The sequence below is a fragment of the Mugil cephalus genome, chromosome 10 (assembly GCF_022458985.1).
Source record: "Mugil cephalus isolate CIBA_MC_2020 chromosome 10, CIBA_Mcephalus_1.1, whole genome shotgun sequence".
In the NCBI taxonomy this organism is placed as follows: domain Eukaryota; kingdom Metazoa; phylum Chordata; class Actinopteri; order Mugiliformes; family Mugilidae; genus Mugil; species Mugil cephalus.
In genome coordinates, this window is record NC_061779.1 from 17,599,135 (window position 1) to 17,620,078 (window position 20,944).

The 20,944-nt window shown below is 43.6% G+C and overlaps 1 protein-coding gene across 14 annotated transcripts in view; it reads left to right on the forward strand.

The window, feature by feature from the left end:
• Nucleotides 1-20,944, forward strand: part of LOC125015540 (pleckstrin homology domain-containing family A member 5-like) — a 71,735-nt gene that overhangs the window by 10,543 nt on the left and 40,248 nt on the right. Inside the window, exon 1 of one of the 14 annotated variants that reach the window (XM_047597515.1) lies at nt 5,950-6,142. The exons of the other annotated variants lie outside the window; for them this stretch is intronic. The gene's annotated coding sequence lies outside the window, so the exon portion shown is untranslated. Of the gene's footprint in view, nt 1-5,949; nt 6,143-20,944 lie in introns of those variants that run through there. 14 annotated transcript variants of the gene reach the window in all.

A 20,944-nucleotide genomic window follows, 5' to 3' on the forward strand; every position in this document is an offset into this window, starting at 1 on the left:
TGTTCTTTCACGGAAACTATGTATGGATGTGTAGTATTAAATGATGTGAGTGTAATCCAAGCTATTATGCAATATGTAAAGGTTTCATGAGGGGACCATATAGGCTAGAGTAATTCTTTGGTCCTAAAGCCTCTTAGTTCTGTGGTGTCTTTGGTTTAATGCTGAGAGAGCTGTTGAACTTGATTAATCCCTATATTAATCTGCAATGAGCCATCCTTTGCTGATATTGTGGCAGGTTGAATCTGGGGACAGCTGCCTTCGCAGGGGTCAGGTTGTTGGTCTACCACTATCTTACAGAGCATCATGTCCGAATGCTAACCAGCCGCGTTAAGAGTTTTATGAGAATGAATCACGCTTGCTAGCGGGGAAGGGGAATACTTACCGTATGTCCTCTCCCATACACACCACAAATCTTTATTTATTAGCTGAAAATCAGAGACGCGCGCGGGAAGCAAGAGGACAATTGAAAACATTTCGACAGTATTCAATGACAAGCCATGTGCGTGACTGCTATTAGTGTGTGACCTTTGAGCACAACTCGACTGGCTGCTCCTGAATGGTCTGTTTAGCTGAGGAACTCAATGATGCTTAAATTTCCCAATCATTATACAGATTGTCCCGTAGTAGAGGGAGCCAGGTCAACACGCTGTTGCAATGAAGCAGGAATTGATCAGTAGATCTGGAAGTGGAAAACAACTTTTATTTGCAAATGAAAGCCTTTTACTGTTTTTTGATGTATAGGCGGTGGATGCATCACCCTTCAGCGTTACAGCTGCTATACGATGCCCCTCTCTCTCTGCTTCTCTTGTCTGCCTACCTCAGTCCAATGGACAGTGCATGGCCCAGTTGTTTTCCAGATGGTGTGTGATGATTAGGGAGCTTTTGGAAGCCATCACTCTGCTCAAATGCTCTACAGCTGTGAGCTCTTGGAGCATCATGTTAAAATGTCCACAGAGGACTTTGGGCCAGCGCGCTGTTTCCTGAAACAGATTGTTACAAATTCAGCCCCCGAATTTGTCTTTGTCTGCGTCCAAACAGGCAGCCGCTCGTCCCCTTTTCATTTTCTTCAGCTGTCTTAAAGAAAGATGAACCAAGCCCCCGGTTTCTCAGTCACACCTTCATAGAAAATGTCTGCTAAAATATAGCTGCATATCTTCTTTTCACACTCTACCACAGGGTTAAAATTAAAGTTGTACCGACGGTTGGTGCCAAGTTGCCAATTTAGCAGCAGCAGAAGTTTGATTAATAGCTTCTCAGTCATGTGGCTTCGCTTTATTCTCTCCCTTCTTTCTCCTGGCAACAGGTTCACCTGCGCTCTTCCCCCTTAAGACCTCACATGTCCCACAGTGGTATTTCCCAGGCACTGCTGTTCAGTCAAGGCATAATGTATGCTATCTGCGGGGCATTGTTTTTCTCTAAGAATCCCCGCTAAGATTTTAATCCTCTCACACTTCTCATATGCATTTCTTGAGCTCAGTGACAAAAGCTTTTGGCTCCTTAGGTGTGAGCCTTTGATGTTCTCTCGCCCGTAAGAATCTTACGGGAAATGATAATAATTGAGAATAAAGTGTCTGGCTGCATAATGTGGAGATTGATAACGCTTACTTTACCTCACCTAATGGTTTATTCACTGATTTCCTTCTTCGCTGTTGCCGGCCCTCGTAGAAACCATTCACGTATGAAGGCTCTTATATAATCTCACAACTGTGTGAAGGGCTTCCACGGTTGTTCTCAATATCTATCTATAGCCCTTCACACGGGGACTTCAAAAGTTTCGAGTGAAAGTGCTTTTTACAGTCTTATCAGTCCTCTTTTACTGTACTCTGTCTGTGTGCATGCATTTTAATGCGAGGCCCATCGTGACTTGAGTGCACTGCTGCTAGATGGGCCACTTGACAGATATAAATAGCACCCGGGTCATCGCGGCTGCTTCAAATAGTACCAAGTTCTCTGAGTACATCAAACCTGTCAGATTAAACAGAGAGTAGAGATATTTATCATGGAATGATCTCATTTTAGTTTCCATAGCGCATCTTTACGTGTAACACGTGAATTATATAGCGCGCAGAGTTATTTTCTAGGGATTTGGTTCTTTTTCTGTGGGACAGGGAGAGATGCTCTGACAGCGGCGGCGATTGGATACACAGCCTTTATTGCTTAACTGTGACTTTTCTGCTGTTCTCTCCCACACTCTCTGTCCTCATCTGTCCCAGCCTGAACAAATATTTGAACTCTGTGCCAAGTCTCTCACTGAATAACGTGACATTGGCTGTGATTGATATCGTGCATTTGTTTATCTCACGAGCATAATGCCATCGCTGGAGTTACCTCAAGAGGAATGTGCTGTTTTGTTCTAAAACGTACAAAAAAAAAAAAAAAACACATAAAAATAGTTGTACCCCATCACAAAACCCTGGAGAAAACAAACAGCTAAATGCTCACGCCTTGATCTATATTGGTGCCTTGGAAGCAGTGTGTGCTTCCCGGATGCTGGAGATCTAGCCGTATGTTTGTAGTCAGCCTCATGAGAAAAGCATGGCTGGGTGTTGTGCGTTGCCCCATTCTGAACGTTCACTTTTTGTGTTTGTTTAAGTTCCAGGTAGTCTGCTTTTATTTGTGGCACGCTGGAAAACAGTGGGGCCACGTTGCCTTCCTTGTCAGAGTTTTTAATATTAAACACATCTCGCTAAAGCACTCGAGGCCAGCGAACACGATGAATTGATTTCACGAAACTGTTGCGAACTCTTATTTATTGAAACCTGAACCGTTTGCTCTGGGTTCATTGTTGTCTTTTATAATTCAGCACCGCTGCCAGCTGTTTACTCGGCTCCGCCTGCAGACGTGGGTATCACTTTACTGCTCTCGTCCTTGTGAACATGGAGACACAACACAAGGCACAAACATTATCAAGACCAATTCAGCAAACCGCCGTCCGCCTGCGTCGTCACTGGTGGTTAAAAAGTCCTTTAAATCCATTAAAGACTGGGTGCAATCTTTCCCTCGTTTGCTAGTGCATATCAGGTCTGCTCAGCCTGCCTTCAGTTATAGTTAGATTCTGCGTGAGGGATGAGGCCAGAGTGGAGTGAGCTGACAGGGGCTTCATAACCGTAGTAATGGCTGCACCTCATAGTGATCCATCAGTCTAATCAGCTGTCAGCCCTCTGCGGTATGTTTCTGCAGCAGTAGGAACGAATGTCCCTGGAAGTCGAGTCAAGTCTGGTTTAAATATCTGCACTACTTGCTCAAGGATAAATGCGGCCTTCCCACGTTACTGCTGCAATTCACAAACTGATGCGTGCAGCCCCAACCCCCCACCCCCACCCCCACCCCCACCGCCCTTTCCTCTCGGATTGAAATTGAGCGGCGTTGTTTTTTTTCACTCTAAGTCCTCTGCTGGTGGTTCACATAAATACACCTCTAACTTTGACTCTGATGATATGATTGCTATGCTTCTGCTTCTGTGATGCTTGTGTTGGCGGCTACCTTACACAACACTTTTAGAGACTGTTTCAATACGTCTCCCCGTGTGACAGCTTTATTACTGCCTGCCACTAGTCAGAGGACGGTGTATTGAGTGCGTGGTATGTACTGTATGTGTCTGTAGGGGCGGGGGATGTATCCGGTATAAATATCACAACTGTGGAGAGACGAGCCTTGATGTGATGTTTGCACCGGCACAAGATAGAATTTATCGAATCATAAAATGTGCATCGTGTGGTTAAAAACGCAGATGATTTTAGTTCAAAGTCTTGAATAGTGTCAAGAAAAAAAACTTGTATATGATTAGAGCTACTGCCTGGCAACACGTATTTGTCTAACAACAAATCCCTGATTCACACATAAATTCTCTTATTTGGTGCATTAGACTCAGAGTCCACACAAAACTCAAAGCTTTAATCTGTTTTTTTTGAATATCCTGCAGAGACATGAGCAGTTGTGTGGTTTGTCATGCAAAACACTTGCCATACAGCCTGTTTATCAGAATGCAGCTATAAATACTTTGAATGAAATAGTCTAATTTGATTGTATGAATTATGCATTGTCCTCTAATTTGCTTTACATTCACACAATAATAATCAGTTGTGTAAAAGTGATTTGTGCCAATCCTTCTACCTCCTCCGCTCTCCTTTCCTGTTCAGACCAGTCGGACCTGTTTGCTTTGACTGAACGCATTCAACAAATCGTTTCATTTATTTATTGTTTCAGCTTCAGCTTTCAGCATTGAAACCTGAAGGTTTGTCACTTAGTTAGTTCGCAGCACATGGCATGTGAGCAGGACAAAGTACATGCTCCCTGGCGTCTCTTCACTTTCGCAACTGTCCTGTCACCTACTTAAATAAGTCTTTCTCTCTTTTTTTTTTTGCTGCTTCCGGCAAAATTAGTTTCTTGGCTCATATTCTTTGCACCGCCGGCCTCAAGTTTCCTCTCTCTTGTTTTAACAAAGAGTTGTAACGTCGAACGCTCTTTGCTTTTACGCTTGTTGTATTTATACACTGGCTGTATAATGATTGAGACAGGACACACCTGCCTACTGAGATTAGATGGTTAATGTGTTTCCTGACTGAAACTGCAGCACAGTGTATGTACAGCATGTTTGTGTTTCGAGTTATGTTTTTATTATGCTTCATACACTAAACATTTATTTTCTATTGAATTCATTAATCAGCTGTTAACTGATTGTTAAAAAAAATGTGTAAATAAACTATGTTTAGATTGACTGACATTTAGATCCACAGAATGTGTAAACTATTACATATTTTATTGACACAAATGTATCAGATGTGTGTCAGATTATCTTGAAGGCCGTCAGTCTTTGAATGTCCCAGATCCTCAATCAGAATAAAATATAAGACATCACGTGTCTCAGTGACAGTCTGTTTATGAAGCTTCGCAAGTTTTTTCGAGTCAAACCTAAATATTCAGATGTCTGTGAGTTCCATGTTGTCGTGTGCATATGTCCAGGATTTTCATCAGAAGAATCTTCAGTGAGTTTCTGTGTGATGATTTGAATCTAAGTGGACTGTGAGATCTTGTGAGCTGTTGGAATTGCCGCGCTGCCTATTTGTTTTCATTGTTTATTTATGGAGGCGGGAGGCTCATTAGTCATGCAGTGTGACAGTGTAAATGTGTACACAAGAAGTTTGCTCTTTGCCAAGAACTTAAAGCCCAGTTGAAGACGGCTCTCTTCCAAACCTAAAATTGGCTTTGCAGCCAAAAAGGCAGCATCCTCCAAAAACAACAACAACATGTTTATTCATTTTTAGGAACCCAGGCAGCACAGTACCTGACATGAATTGTTGTGATTTTTGGATCTTCAGCTCAGAGCAGTCCTCATTTAAATCAGAACACGCGGATTATGTTATAGTCAAAAGACTATTTGTAGTGTGGAAGCCGTGTACACTGTCCGTTAGTAAAAGCTGGGGCGTTTCCAAAGCATTGGTTGGACTCCAAAGCAGCATTTTGATAACATCCGTCTAAAATTCTGTTGTTTGTGCCGTTGCGGCTGCTACAGACATAATCAGAGAGGTCTAGACACAGACGTGGGTATCTTAATATTTTAGTTTATACAATCTCTTGCGGTACCTTTTGAGTAATACTCACCTTTAGTAAGAATAGTAACGTGTGCACACACCGGCCTCCTCTTGAGACATCAGCCAGTCTTTGGGTAGGGCTCAGGCACCGCGTTGCGACACAAGGGTGTTGGTTATGAGTCACAGGCCATATTGGTTATAAGGATGGACTCATGCTTAGAGTTTTCTCCGATGAAAAATGCAGGAGGTGAATCGCTCCCACTCTTTGATTTCCCTGTAATCTGTGACTGTTACCACCCAGAGCAAATATGACACGTGCTTCAGGATATGAAATCCCATAATGTGATTGCTCAAGTTGACTGCTCCAATTCAAACACTAATAACGCAACTACCACTGTGCTTTGTTGACTGGCTGATTGTTCGCGCTGTACTCATGTCACACACATCAGTTTGCGGTGCCCATGTGCAGCGTAGTGCAGTGTTTCTTTCCACCAACGTGTTAAATGTTTAAAAGGATATTTGAAGCTGGAGTATTGAGTAGCCTTAGGAGAAATCAATTTTGTTTTCCACCGAAGAGATTTTCCTCTGTTCTTCTAATCTGATCCAGGAAGGTATGTACCGTGGTTCCTTGTTTGCTGCAAAGGAGTCGAGAGGTTTTCTTTAGGGAGTGTCCTGCTTTGTTTCATGGAGCCGCCTTGTACTGTACCTTTGGTACTTACTAGTTAAATGGTTTTCTTATTTCTAAGGAGTTTTCTACTTTCGAATTCCTCTTCTCTTGGAGTGAATCTCTGTTACCACCATAGTCGTACATTTAAGCCAGTGATAGAGGAGGAGAAATCAATCTGCTTACTGTACTGGAACCAACGTACTGTGTCTGTCGGCAGGTTTAAACCTTGTCCATCACCTCATGGACAGCCTCACGTCTGGCACTTGGTGCTCAGACAGATGCTTCTTTCACTTCTATTAGCTGCTTTCACAAGTTAATGGTAGTTGGCTGATACTAATCTGATGGGAGCTTCTGATGTCGTGTCAGACAAGAGTTTTCCTGGGTCCACTAAAAAATAGTTTTGTTGAAATGAATTTGAAAAATACTTTCCCCGATGCAGTGTTTAACCGAATCCAACACAACTGCCTGAAGCGTGGCTGATACAGTACCAGAAAATGTTTAGTGTTGATTAGAGGTTTGAGCTGGGCTCACGTCGCGCGCAGCGAGTCCATTAACAACTTGGAATTGCCAAAATGTTGTTTTCAGTCTGCCTTTTACTTTTATTGACATCTGATCTAAGCTAAACTACTTCTGTTTTACTGTGAAAAAGAAATCAGCTACTTTTTATGTCACGCTGAAAAGCCGAGCTACCTCGGTAGATCAAAAACAAAACAAGAAAGCGTTAGGCCACGTTGCCTCCATCAGAAGGGAGAGACCCAGGGGGCTGCGAGCCATTTGGTTTTTATACACTGGCGGAGTGGCTGCATGTCTTCTGTCTCTGTTTGTGATTTAATACGTCAGGACACAGCTGAAGCCTGAAACAGCAGCGTTTCAGGGTGCCCCTTCACAGACAAACCTGTTTGTGGTTTGATTTGACTCTTGAAAATATTTAGTATTCCTGCTGAGGAGTTGTGGTCAGAGTGAGATCCAACTATTTTAACTGCGCTTTAACTGTTGCTGCGGGGTTTATGGTGAACGAGGACACATTAATGTTATTGTCTCCTGGCTGCGGGCTAAAGAGAAGCAATTCAAACAGAACGACGCACCACTCAGCATATGCGCTGACCTTAACCTCCGGTCAGAAATAATACGAGGGACGGAAGCGGCCGAAAATAGAAGCTTGCATCACTTGTCGTGGCGGGGTGAGCGGGTCGGGGATCATCCTGGACCTCGGAGCCGAGCAGCTGATTCGCTTTATTGAGCAATTTGATGTGACTCAGGCTTCCTCCGCTTTTGCTTTTGGGGGTTTCGAGAGAACAGTGACTGAAACAGATGAATTATGACCGAGCGGAGAGGCCACATGTTAATACCCGCCTCGGGGCGCCGGGGATCCCTCAGAAGCAGCTTAAAAGAACCTGCAGATGAAAACGTTGTCGTGCCACCCAGCCTGCACCTGAACTAGAGAACAGTTTAAGAATGAATCAGTGTTATTCGGAGGTCCTCATGAAAGCATTTTCTTTTGTCAGTGCTCCCTGTGTATGTGATTGTCTCGGTGACAGAGGGGCTTGTTTTATTTTCCTCCAGCGCTGCCATTAGCAGAATGAGCAGCGCATCTATGTGTGGAGTGGGGAGATGAAAGGCACTTTGATGTGAATTATTTTTGAGCTTGCCTTATTTGATTGAAGTTATTTTTTCAAAAATTAAATGGGCTCCATTCTTAGATCAAGGTTTGGTTTCTGACATTGTCTGATTGAGTTTTACACATTTGTCTGTTCTTTGATCTAAATAATGTCTGGGAATTGAATGCATGATGAAAGTATGATTGTGTGTAAAAAAAAATTACTTTTTCACAAATGGGGAACCCTGGTGTGATGTTGTGTGTTCATTTGGTGCTACAGTAGCATCAACTGTACCAGTGATCATTTTATTGAAAATAGAAAGCAGTTCCAAAGTAAACCAGCATCTCTGTGACTATATATTATTAATTTCATAAATTTCTTCATATGTCCTGCTGTAATGAAACACTGGAAGATTTTCTGCATCTGTCAGAATTAGTACTTGCACTCCTGTGACTGAAAATAGACACTGATGCTGCATAGTTCCAAGTAAAAAGAGGAGGAGAAGGAGTCTTTATTGCCATTGCAGAACACAAGCGCAACGAAACAGAAGAAAAAGGCCCGTTCGTGCATTGGATTTGTCTATATGTAAATCCCCCAAACATTGCTGATTCTCAGAAGTCAAGCAGCTGTGCTCACAAATCTCCGTCTTTGTGATCTCTCGTGATGAATATGCATAGATTTACTGACATCATCCAGGCCTCCTGTCATGTGGGGTTAATTGTTTATGCCTGCATGCGTTCCTTCGCTCATCTTCACAAAGTGATTTTTTTCTGCATCCCTTTCCAGCTGCAGGGGAGGCTCTGTGCCGCTGGAAGGGAGAAATAAGCCTTGAGATTAAGACCAGATGTCAGCCTGCATACTGGTAGTAATTTAAAAGTGTAATTGCTGCTTTGGCCCAGCGGAGGGCCTCAAAGTTGCATGATCCCTGATCAGAACCCATATTTATAATTTCTAAAATTACAGTGATGGAGAAAAGATTGAGTCTCTTTGTCACTCTGATGGAGACTCTTACAACATTTTAATTTTGAGACGTTTTCTCCCAGACTGTGTTATTAAGACTTAAATCTTGCTCTGGTGACCTGCTTTTTGTATTGGATCGGATTTTGCCATCTCGTCTTGGGTGGTGCCACACATAAGGAGTAACTTTCAGCAGCTTTGTTGCTCATTCTTTATGTAATTATATTGATTTGTTATGATTTGCTTTGTTTTTCTGCTGTTCGGTTGAAAATAATTGTAACAAATTATTCTTACCATCGGAGGGCACTGTTGGATTTTTTCATCCAGTTTCTCATCGTCACTGTGGCATAATTCAAAGATTGTAGTAAGTTTTTCTCCATTAACACACATGCCTCTGTTACAGAGTGTGTTCAGGTTAATTCATGTTTCTGTGTGTGTATGCGTGTGTGGGATGTTTCATGGCACTTGGTAGACATTGTCGTTCAACATTACTAAACAACATTTTCTGTTTTCTCTCTTCCCCCCACTTTGTGTGCTTGTGCATCATCAGTCGAGTTAAGTGGCACTTAAGAACACGCTTCACTTAAAAAAATAGAAGCTCCGCCAAGAGTCGAGGAGGTTTTATTTTTGACGTTGAGGTGTTTACAGTAGAGTACGACTTCCAGCAGGGACTGTTTCTCCCTGCTGTCTTGCTGCTCACTGCTCCTCACACAGCTGCCAAGTCTGGTTTTTATGGAGATTGCCCCGTGCATGCAGCCCCTGCTACTGTATTTGTACTTTAGTTTTCTTTGTTGTTTTTGTAGTTCACTCAGCTCAGTTGAAGGATTCACCCCAGTTATTAACTTTCTGCCTCTCTCTTCTGCCTCCCTAAGTCATTCCGTCCCCTTTTATAATCTACATGCCTGTCACAACGCTGATGTATTGCATGTATGAACCTTTACAGCGTCTACACCAGACGTATGCAGCTGTTGGTCTGAAACCAGGAGGGAGCTGCAGCCCACACAATTTACAACACATTGTCATGGAGCTAGTTGAGGATGAAACAATATCAGCCCTCCAAAATTATCACGAGCGAGCTGGACGTGACTGCTCGCTTGTGGGCGTGCCGAGCTGCGAAGGAACCGGATTTGAACCCCAACAAGAATAGCTTATTATCTTTTTTTTTTTCTCAGAAGATTTGAGTAATGCAGCTGCACCTACAAAAACAGCAGTGGGCGACCCAAGAAGAGACACTCCCCATAAAACAGATAAAAAATGCGGCGTCTTCCCTCTGATGTGCCTTGTTTTTAAAGAGCTTGTAAAATTATGGAAAAAGCTCAGGGATGATGTCCCCCAGATGTACTGTAAGGCTTTATACGTCTATTTCAAGCCGTAAAGGCAGACTTGGGTGATGTGAGTGAGGAATATGAGGGTAGGTGACAGGAGGGAAGATACATGGGTTTTGCCAAATTCCAGTTAGATTGTGTCACTAACTCAGTTGACTGCTCAGTACAGAAAGCTGTCCTCAATTTGTCAGCTGTGCCTTTCTCTGCACTCGCCCAGTCCTTGGTTTAGTGGCATTGATCGCCCCGGTTTCAAATATGGATTTACGTTATAATGCAAAGTCAAATCGAGAAATTCAGTCACGACATTGTTTGTGATGCCCCGGGCCCTGTGCTTTATTTTAACCCAAACTCATCACCCAAACTGAGATAGTATTAATATTAATGCTGAGCTATCAATAGCAAGATACTAATCCACAAATACCACAATGAAAACCACCTGAACGCGTTTATACATCTGCTGGTAACGTGTTTGGATGTGTTGACTGAAGCGCTAAATGAACGTGACTGCACGCGGAGTGTGGAGCAATGGTGTTCTGTGTCAGCATGTTTTCCTGGTTCACCACCGCTCGTCTGCGTGCTCTGTGTCTCTGCTGGCTTGGATTAGGCCTGCTGACTCGGCAGCAGTCAGGTTGAAGTTTTGAAGCTGTAACCAATCCGTTTCCTCAAGGATGCTCCGTGACGTCTGATTTGTGGCTGTGTCTGCGCAGCGCTCTGTGTGGTTTGTTTAGATCTCCTGTCTCTTGTGAAGTCCGATCAGTCGCTGGTCTTTTTACTTGGTTAACCTTATATGGATTACACACAACTGATGCGAGATTAATTAACTGTAAATGCTATTTTTCAGGGCAACCTCTCCTTCACGTAAGTGAAACTGTAAGCAAGAACTGGGGCATGTGCTCGCCACAATGTTTGTTTAGTCATCTGCTGTTTGCTTTTGTGCAGCCTGATGTTGATAATATTTGACAATCCACAGCACATGATGGGTGTTTTTGTGCCTGCTGCCAGAGACCTCATCTCGCCTGAAAGAAAATGTGATTTTAATCAACAAATTTACGTGCAATTGTAAGGTCACCTCTCATGTCGCAGTAAATATTTCCCTGTGTGATTACTGAGTTTTTTAGGTGTAAACAAACACTAATTTCCAACATGGATAATTTTCTGAAGTCATACTCTTCCTTTTTCTCCAATCCTCTCTTTCTTCCTCCCTGTCTCCGTGTATCTGAGTCTGTCTCTGGTCCTGACCCACTTCTGTTGGTCATCTTTTCTGCAGCTAGTTGCACCAATATGAGTGAGGCACTGCTGCCCCGTCTCTCCGCTCACGCTAGTAGCTACAGTGTCTTTGCCTGAGGGCAGGAGGAACTAGAGCTTAACCGATCCTGCGTTGCATTTTATAACGTTGTCAGTTAAACACTGACACTTTCTCCAGCTTTCTGTTGCTCTAGAACAAAAAGGTCTGTCAGCTACAATTTCTCCGTTACAATTTGGGATGATAGATGGACCAATAATAATACCCATCAGCGGTGATAGTATTTGCTTGTGGCTGTGAAAGTTAAAATTGGATTTTTCCTCCTATATTGAGGCCACACACTCCTCTCTATCACTCATTATCTGTCAGGCGCACACGCGCTCGCTGCAAAGAAACTTTCCATGACATTATTGGTTTTGATCAGAAGTAGGCCAAACAGGAGCGTGGCCCTGTGGCAGGCCTACCGAGCACACTCAGCATAGTGGAAGGTTAGGTGGTGGATGAAAACCTTGTTTTTTACTTCCTCCACATTTCTCTCTGTTTGTGGGTCTGACGTATCCCAAGGTCACTGAGTCACACAGGATTTAAAGGAAGTTAGTGAATGGAATAAGTTTTACTGTCATTGTTCTTCACCATTGGGTTTCTGCTGATGTTTGTGCATCAGTTCATCTTTTGGTCCCAAATTGATGTTGATCTTCCATCCGAACCACAAAGTGAATCACGTAAGACAAAGAGAAGCAACGAAACCTCACAGCAGCGATACCAGACAATATGATGTGCAGTAGAAATTTATTTAGCTTTAAAATAAATGAATTGTCTGTATACTTGCTGATTAATAATCTCTAGCTGTGATTTAATTGCAAAAATAAGATTCGGCTCATTGTTTTGACTTGATTTTATCAGAAAATTAAACAATAAAGAACAGCTGAAATAGTCTTGTCCACCATATCAGATAATATTGGGTCTCTCAACAACAAATTCTAAAGGAATGTTTGTTCCCATTCATATACATTTAGACAGTTAGCTTTGTGTTCAGTGCCATAAAGCTTTTATTGTGGGGTATTTGAGGTAGTGCTGTGGTCCTTGAACTGCTGAGGTGAATAGACACTTTCACTCACTTCTGTAGTTGTCGACAACCAGGAAGTGCGAGTGAGTGCGTGTGAGAGTAAAGAGGCCCTGTGGAGGCAGTCCATTGTACTACTGCCTGGAATGAATGGAAATGTGATGCAGGGGACTTTAACTTAAGAAAAAATAAAGTTAGAGATGTTCGAAATCTGATAGACTGGTGACCTGTCCTCACCCTAGTGAGGATAAGCAGTTGTAGATGTTTAAATCAGATTAATGTTTATCTGTGAAAATATGTATGACTAATGTTTCTTATATGCATTATATGCAGACATCCATTGACTCAAGTCTGGTGGAGCAGAGCTGATTAAAGTCACGGCGTAAAGTGAGCTGCTGCTGCACTGTACATGGAAAACATTTATGTGGCAAAAGCTGATCCTGCATCTCAAGACTTGGGCCTGATCAATCTTAAACTAAAATAGTAATCTCAGGAGGGAAATGAGCTAATCGAATGAGCCATTACACATGCTACGCTGTGCTTCTCCATTGCTGTATAATCATCACTTTTGTTGTTGTTGCTTCTGGAGGCTCCTTGTGTGTACGAACGGAGTTGTTGTTACTGACTGTATCAAATCACCGCCGTGGCTTACATTATGTTCTCCCAGCAGGCTCATTACACTCAAAGGCAAGGCTTGGTACGTACAATAAACTCACAATGAACTGCGTGCATCTTCATACGGTACGTGCCTGAACGAGTGCGGATTGACATGTGAGGCTTCTCAATGCTTGAAAGGTCCGTTTCGCTCTGTTGTAACACGCCCACGGTGATACTGTGTCACCAGTATAAGCAGCGGCGGCGGTAACAAGTACGCCGCGCTCGCGGTTGCCTTCTTGGGCGGTGCCTAACTCAACCTAACTCTTGCCTCGTGAGTCTAGCGGAGTCAGGTGAGTGACACTGATGGCAGACAGCTAGCGACCTGTGGGGGCGTCCGCCTGTCGCTCAGAGCAGACACGCCCCGGCGCTGGCTTCGTTTTTCAGCCCCGGAGCTCGGTGCTTGGTGTCGAATGAACAGACCTGCCGAATGTATTATCAAAACTGAGTTTGACCTAGTTACACGAGGCTGCTGTTGTTTGTCATTCTGCTAGAGTTCCCTGCATATTACTCAATGCTCACAGGATTACACTGTGTGTGTCAGACCAGATAAAACCTGAGTTCGGCTCTGTCTCTGCAGGCTCCTTCTCTCAAGCGGCTGGTTTTGCGGTTGCTGAAATATTTGTCTAGCTAAGTTAAGTAGTCTACAGGTCACGTAGTGCATGTTACTGCACATCACTGTGTATAAAATGCGTTAAAAAAGACTATCTGATGATATTTCCAAGGAAAGATGTAAAACCTGTGGACAGTGTAATCCAAATCTCTTTGCTTTGCTCAGCATGATACCAGCTTATCCAGTTAAGAACCTGGCGTGGACTACAAAAGTTCATGCAAGTTGGATCTGATAATGTTCCAAAGAACATCTGGTCTGTAATGTTTGGTTTTCATTGTCTTCAAGCGTCCTATAAATGTTCAGTGTGTTTGAGGTCAGGTGATGGTGGAAGAACATCTAACAACTTCTTGGTCTCCTTGAAGTGTTTTTTTGAAACGCTTTGAGGTGTTTTGTTCTGATTATCCCGCTGCCGTATGAAGCCTTCTGAAAACCAAAGGGAGAACCATGTCTCTGAAGAATGGGCTGGTCGGGCTGGTCAATGTGATGTAGGTGTCCAACTACAGAGAAGCAAAGCAGCCTTAGACTTGTACGTTTCCAGCATCCTGCATTTCATTCAACTGCTTCCACTTTGAAATGTTTTTCATCGTGATAAGTGGTTTATTGGTACTTGTCCTCTGAGACACAACCAGACAGCGCTCCCCTTTCAGAACTTTTCGCTTATTACAGTGTTGCTTTCTTCAAATCTTAAATAATTAATTTCTGTATCTGATGAAGTTTCTTCTCTGTCACGGGGGAACAAAGCTGGCTGTTTGGCTGGTGTGTTCACTTTTGTCCTGTCTCAATGTGCTTTGCAAAGAACTGATCCAGTTTCCACAGAGTGTTGCGGAGCTGTTCACTGTCCCCTTAGAAACCTTCAGTCTGGCCATGATTTGATGCTGAGAAAGCTCTTCTTAGCTCGGAATAACTGGCTGACTTCTGACACTTTCCCTCAGTGCTGATGCCATCATGTGCTCGATCACAGTGCTACTTAGTAAGTAATGCACTGCTGGAAGCCTGAGGCACAATTATGTTTGTAAAAGGTGAATAATATCAGCAGGTTGACTGACTTGAAGAACCGTCTGCTATGTAGATCAGTTTAAGTTTCATTTAGTGAAAGGACAGAACTCAAGGAAATTCCACCATTTATATAAGGTTTTAACATGGTCCATGGCATAAATGTTTATACACAACTTTTTTCCAAATGTTCGGGTTTATACAAAAACTTTAAAGACTTACTATATACTGTGCCAATGAAGCGTCAATAGAACGGTGATCTTGATCCTTGTGTAATTAGTGTTAAGATTTGAATGCACATAACTCCTCCTCCTGTATTAATCATGCAGAATTTAGATACCGTTTCCTCTGTGTACTAGCCCCTGACCAAACAACTTCATTTGTTTTCTATTGGCACATATGGGACACTTCTCTCATCATTCTGCAAACATGAAGCCTCACAGGCTGCTGTTGTGTGTGTTATTGTTTGGGGTTATTCAAACAGTTGAACTTTAAATTATTCATATCCAAACAATTAGCTCTGTATTGTGTTGCCTCAGTGTTGAGATGTGTTTTTCATGTACACCTGACCAAGCATAACATTATGACCACCTTCCTAATATTGTGTTTGTCTCCCTTCTGCCTCCAAAACAGTTGTGACTCATCAGAGAGTGAACATGGGTCCTCTGAAGGTGTCCTGTGTTGTATGGCAACACTATGTTGTTAGTGTGGGTCTTTGGGTCCTATGGGTTGAGGGAAGGGGTATCTGTGGATCATCCCACAGATACTTGATTAGTTTGGGATCTAGTGTACTTGGAGGCCAGGTCGACGCCTTATGCTGTACTTCATGTTAAGTTGCTCTTAAACCGTTTTGTGTGGGGTGGAGGTGCCTGGTCTGGTCTAGGTGGGTGGTACATCCACACCAATGGTCCAGATGTTTCCCAACAAAACACTGAATTGTCACAAGATGCTTGGTGTTATTTACTGTTGACGGGGGGCTGGGCTCGGTGGAGCCTCATGCTAAAGCGCATTGGTACTTTAGGATTTGTGGCTGTCAGCGTCGCCAGGGCTCACAAAGCAGCCCGAGTGGTGAAGCAGAGTCTGCCCAGCCCCTCTGTTGTTAAGCTGACGAGCAATGTCACATGGCCATTGTGCTCAAAAAGTTCACTGATCTGCTCTCCTCATTTCTCTCCCTGCACATTGCCTCCCGCTGCCATATCTGCTCCTGGACACAGATTCACAGTGTCATTAGGACAGTGATTTTTGGCTGGCCCGTGTAATTATGGTCAGGTGGGTGGGGGGAGGGATCTTTTTTGTGTGCCTGTGTGAACACATTTTCCTTTCAATATATGGTCCTAAACAGACATTTAGAAAAGAGTCATGGATACAACTGTATAAGTACAAGTTGCTACACATCACTGTCTTTATATTCCACGAAAAGATTGTGACACTGCAACATAACAGTGAGACATGAAAGAAAATTGCCATGCGGGCTGATTTCCTCGTTCAGAGCAAAGACAGAGTGATTGTCATTATTTTGGTTTCTTGGGAAGAAATACTTTTCAAGTCTGTATCAGATGTAAATTCTTTCTTATCTGCAGCCAAGATGGATGATAAAAACCGGATTTCTCAATTCCCTTCTACCGCATCTCCATCAGCTCAGGAGGTTTCTCTTTTGCTTTGTTCAGGAAGATGGCGGCCGAGCCCGAGCATACCATTCCACGGAGTCACGGCTCAGTCCGAAGCCAATTCATTTTTTTCTTTGACTGGATCCGTCACGTTGAATGTTCATTGATTAAAAAAAATAAAAAGTTCTTTCTACCCCGCTGCTGTCGCTGGAGTGGCTTGAGCCTGGTCTTGTGTGTCTGAATGCGACCGCTCAGACACCTAGTAGAACTTATTTTTTCAGCTCCATTTGACACACACAGCTAATTACCAGAGCAGGGGACGACCCCATTCCCCATTCACTCACACACCAGTGCACCAAGAGGGTGGCCGTTTCAGCCCATCCTCTCACTGGCTCCCCGAGGATGAGCTGCGAACGGAACAGTTTATGCGTGCAGTGTTCTTTCGCCGTCACTCAGGGGGAAGAGAGGCCTCCGTGGAGTGCTTGGGAAAACGTCTGATTCTGTGTCTTCTTCGCCGTCAAACCTCGAGCTACTGTTACTTGCGGTCGTCGTACCTGCAGCTGCTCAGAACACCGGCAGGTAATAATGTGCACCTCGGCGACAAAGGAGCGAGTGTGGGAGTGTAGGTGGAAGAGGAAGGAGCCGGAGATGAGAGCGAGTGGGCAGGTAGAAGAGGCTCCTCTGAGAGTGGATAAACATGTTGAACACTTAGCGACTCCCCCTCCCTTCCTGTCTCTCTCTCTCTATCTGACTCTGAGTGGGCAGTTAATGAGTCTGAAAGCTTCTCCTTGGCATCTGTCAACTGAGAACCAGATGAAGCATCTAGTGAAAGCTGTAGCTGAAAGGAAGCACTCTATTGCTCATTGATAATTGGTACAGTGGATAGAAGTTGGTGGGAGATGTCTGTTCACATTTCAGCTTCATCTGCGGCTGCGGCAGCCCTGTGCAGTAGAACATGTGGATATTAAAACACTTAAGGTGTAAATGACTTAAATAAGAGACTCTCATCTGGAATTATAGTATAGTAGTGTATTAATATGTTGTACACACACACATATGAAACTTTGTCTTCACTGCAAAATGAAAAGGTAACTTGAAAAAATCTGATAAAGTATGAACCATAACAAAAACTATATGCTTTTCAAAGATTGTGTTCTTGCATTGTCGTACTGGAATGCATTCCTTTGGACATGTGTTGCCTTTGTTCATAACAGCCGTACCTGCCCCTCATAGTGTATCGTTACTTTACAAGGCATTCTGCTGCGACGTCCAGACAGGAGCGGTGGAGCCAAACCACAACGCCTCGATAACGTCGACCGATCTGATCTCGTCCACCACGTTGTCCTCGCTCTCTCGTAAAGCTTAACGGTGCGCGGCCGTAAAATGAAGTGTGGAGTAGTTTCGGTTTGAGATGAAACACTCTTTGTGTGACCTTGGTTTGGCCGTACCCCCACTTAAACAGATTCCTGGAACAGTAGTTCGGACTCCCACTCCCACTGAAACAACCGATGAACTGACTGCTGTGGAATTTTCAACTATGAACTTTGGCATGTTCCCTAATTTATACAGAGGAAATTACAACAAATAGCATGTAGTTACAATCAAAACAAATGCTCAGCTGCGGGGTTGATCTTGATTTCGCTGTTTTTATTTTCCCCCACTCAACATTTTGATTCATGAGGCCTCAAAATGTAAAATATATTGAGCAACTGAAGTTTAATTATGTGTGATTTTAACCACAAGCCAAGAGGTGGATGTTTGGGGGTGAACTGAAGGTGTCTTAGTGGCTGTGATGTTGACATAAATTCACTTCCTTAATGTCATTTTAGTCAGACTTATAATGAATTACCTATTAAGAGAACTCTTTTCAATAGAACAAGTTGCACTGAGCTGAGCCTCAGTTGTTTGGATCCACCCTCTCAGTTTTGTTTTTAATGCGAAGAGTTTCACGCTGCGAAAGTTCTTCAGTAGAACAGTTCACTGTTGATTAGTTTGGAAGCTGACAGCAAACATTGATCCAGTTATCCTGGATTAAACCATGCTCTCTGCACAACACACGGCACACACACACAGATGGCTGAGCAGCTTGCTTCGACTTTCCCCTCTGACACCTTTTTCTGTGGATGCTGGAGCACGAGCTCCTTATTCATTATGGATTCATCTTCCATGGACGGGGCCACTAAATATCATATCGCATATCCTCCAGATACGCGCTATTCCCTCCTGCTTTCTCTCGGGGTGTGGTGTCCATTCTGTGCTCCAGGTGGTGGTCGTATCCCCCAGCTCCGTGCCGCAGCATGGGAGGGCCGTCCCTGGAGGACCAAGGGTAGCTGAAGGACTGAATGTCTTATTGCCCCCCCCCCCCACACCCCTCTTTGTAATGGAAGCCCGATGCATTATTTATACTGGAGAGCTTGTCAAGGTAGTTCACATATTCCTGATGGTGTTATTATGTGTCATACCTCTTCACTGTGTTTATGGCCCATTAATAATGGATTTAGTATCAGCGGCCAGTTTTTGTTTAAACCTTTACTGTACACTTTTAAAGAATGTATTATCATTAAACAGAGGAAACAGGGAGATGAAAGCAGCCGCTAAGAGCGCATTGACTGTCTCTGGGTGTCTTCCTGCACCACTGACTGCACCCAGCAGGTTGATGAGTGGAGGAGCTGTTTGGCTTCTTGGTTGTGGCTGAGGTCATTGTCCAGGCTTTCATGTCCTCAATAGCTGCAGGCTCCCTGCTGAACCTACTTGATATTCAGTCTTTTCTCTTGCTTCATCCTATTGAAACTAACAAGCCTCAACCAGATAGCACGGATCCATGATGGACAAGAATGTAAACCACAGGCAGACTGCAGTACTACAATGCCCTGAACTGTGGCCTCAGTGTTTTCAGCGTATTTACCCAAACTTTATCCTGGCGATCCAAAAATATTTTCGGGATGAGCCTTAAAGAGCCCAGTGCAGTTCACTTTTCAGCGTGCCCCTTTGTCAGGACTTGCAGAAGAATGAGCTGAGAGGGGCGTGCCTAGCCACACTCAGATTTAAGGCTGTAAATGCCAGAAATAACACAGCTCACTGTGGAGGGAATGGTGCTCAGACTCATTTAAGTGCGTATTATTGACCTGCCTGGATACACTCCTAAATAAACAACAGAGGAATGGAATATGTTTAAATCTGGGATGCGGTTCAGTTCCTCCATGTGGTTGTTAGTTGGTTGTCTCATATTTTTCCATGCAGTTTTACATTTCCCCCACGTGTGGAAGAGTTTGGGGGATTGCATATAAAGAATAAATCCTCCCTCTAGTCTATTACTCATTTCAGTACCACCATACTGGAACTCTTTAGTGTCTGGGTCTGCGTGTGTCCCTGTTTGGTGGGTTAAAGTTGTGCTGTGGGGGAATACACTCACTTGTCAAAACATAAGGTACACAAGCGAAAGCATTCCTGCACTAAATTCTCCTTCAGGATCGTTATAATGTTCATTTTATGTGGAAACAGTGTAAGAAAGATGGGGATTCGACTGTATGATTTTGAGGGAAGTAGTTTATTAAACTAGAGTGAATTAAATATAAAAGTGTTTCTGTTAATTAGCCCGGCCCACTAGCTAAAATGGAAACACAATACAGTAATACAAACCACAGCCTCCAAAATGAAAACAGAGTTAAGGAAAGAGCTTAACTTTCCAGAATGAAACAATTGATGAACTGACTACTTTGGAATTTTTAACTGTGAACCTTGGCATGTTTCCTAATTTATAAAGAGGAAATTACAACAAATAGCATGCGGTTACAATCGAAACAAATGCTCAGCTTCGGGGTTGGTCTTGATTTCGCTACTTTTGTTTTCCCCCACTCAACATTTTGATTCACGAGGCCCCAAAATGTAAAATATATCGAGCAACTGTAGTTTAATCACGTATGATTTTAAACACCAGCCAAGATGTGGATGTTTGGGGTTAACTGACGCTGTCTTAGTGGCTGTGACGTTGACATAAATTTCCTCCCTTCTAAATAAATGTCGAATATTTAAACACATCACGAAGCTTAGATGTAGCGCAGGACATTCGTTGTCACTAGTGTACCTAATGAAGTGGCTAGTCGGTGTAAAGCGCCAGTGGCCACCTTGCTTTCTTTACATCCGGACCGTGACATCATCGCCTCTCGGGTTTCACTGGCTCTACTACGGACGCACGCGGCGCAGCAGTCAGCGCGAGGACTTGTTCCCTGAGAGGCACGCTGATAGATAGATAGAGAGGGAGGGAGCTCACTTTACAGCGCACGTTTCTTCAAACCAGCGAACTGCACGCGCCATTATACTCGACCTTCACATCTGGATAAAACGCACCTTGGTTTTTCCTGCTCGCGCTTTTTGCCTGGACGTTCACGGAAGCCTTTCTTTGTGAGTAAAACCTCGTCTGCAGCGCTGGTGATGTGTGGCCGCGCGCTGAACGCTGTTTGCAGCTAACGCGATAATGATTGGGGTGTATAATTGTATTGACGGTGATTGCCGGTGCTAACAAAAGGCTATTTAAAATGCAGCCCCTGTTATTGTCTGTATTGCGGCTCTAATCAGCCCTGGCCGGGCTCCCGCTCTGCGTTGTGTGCATTACATGGTTTTATGTACACAAAGCTGGACGCTGCCGTATCCTGATATTATTCTGGCGTGTTGCCTTGCTTTTGTCGCGGATTCC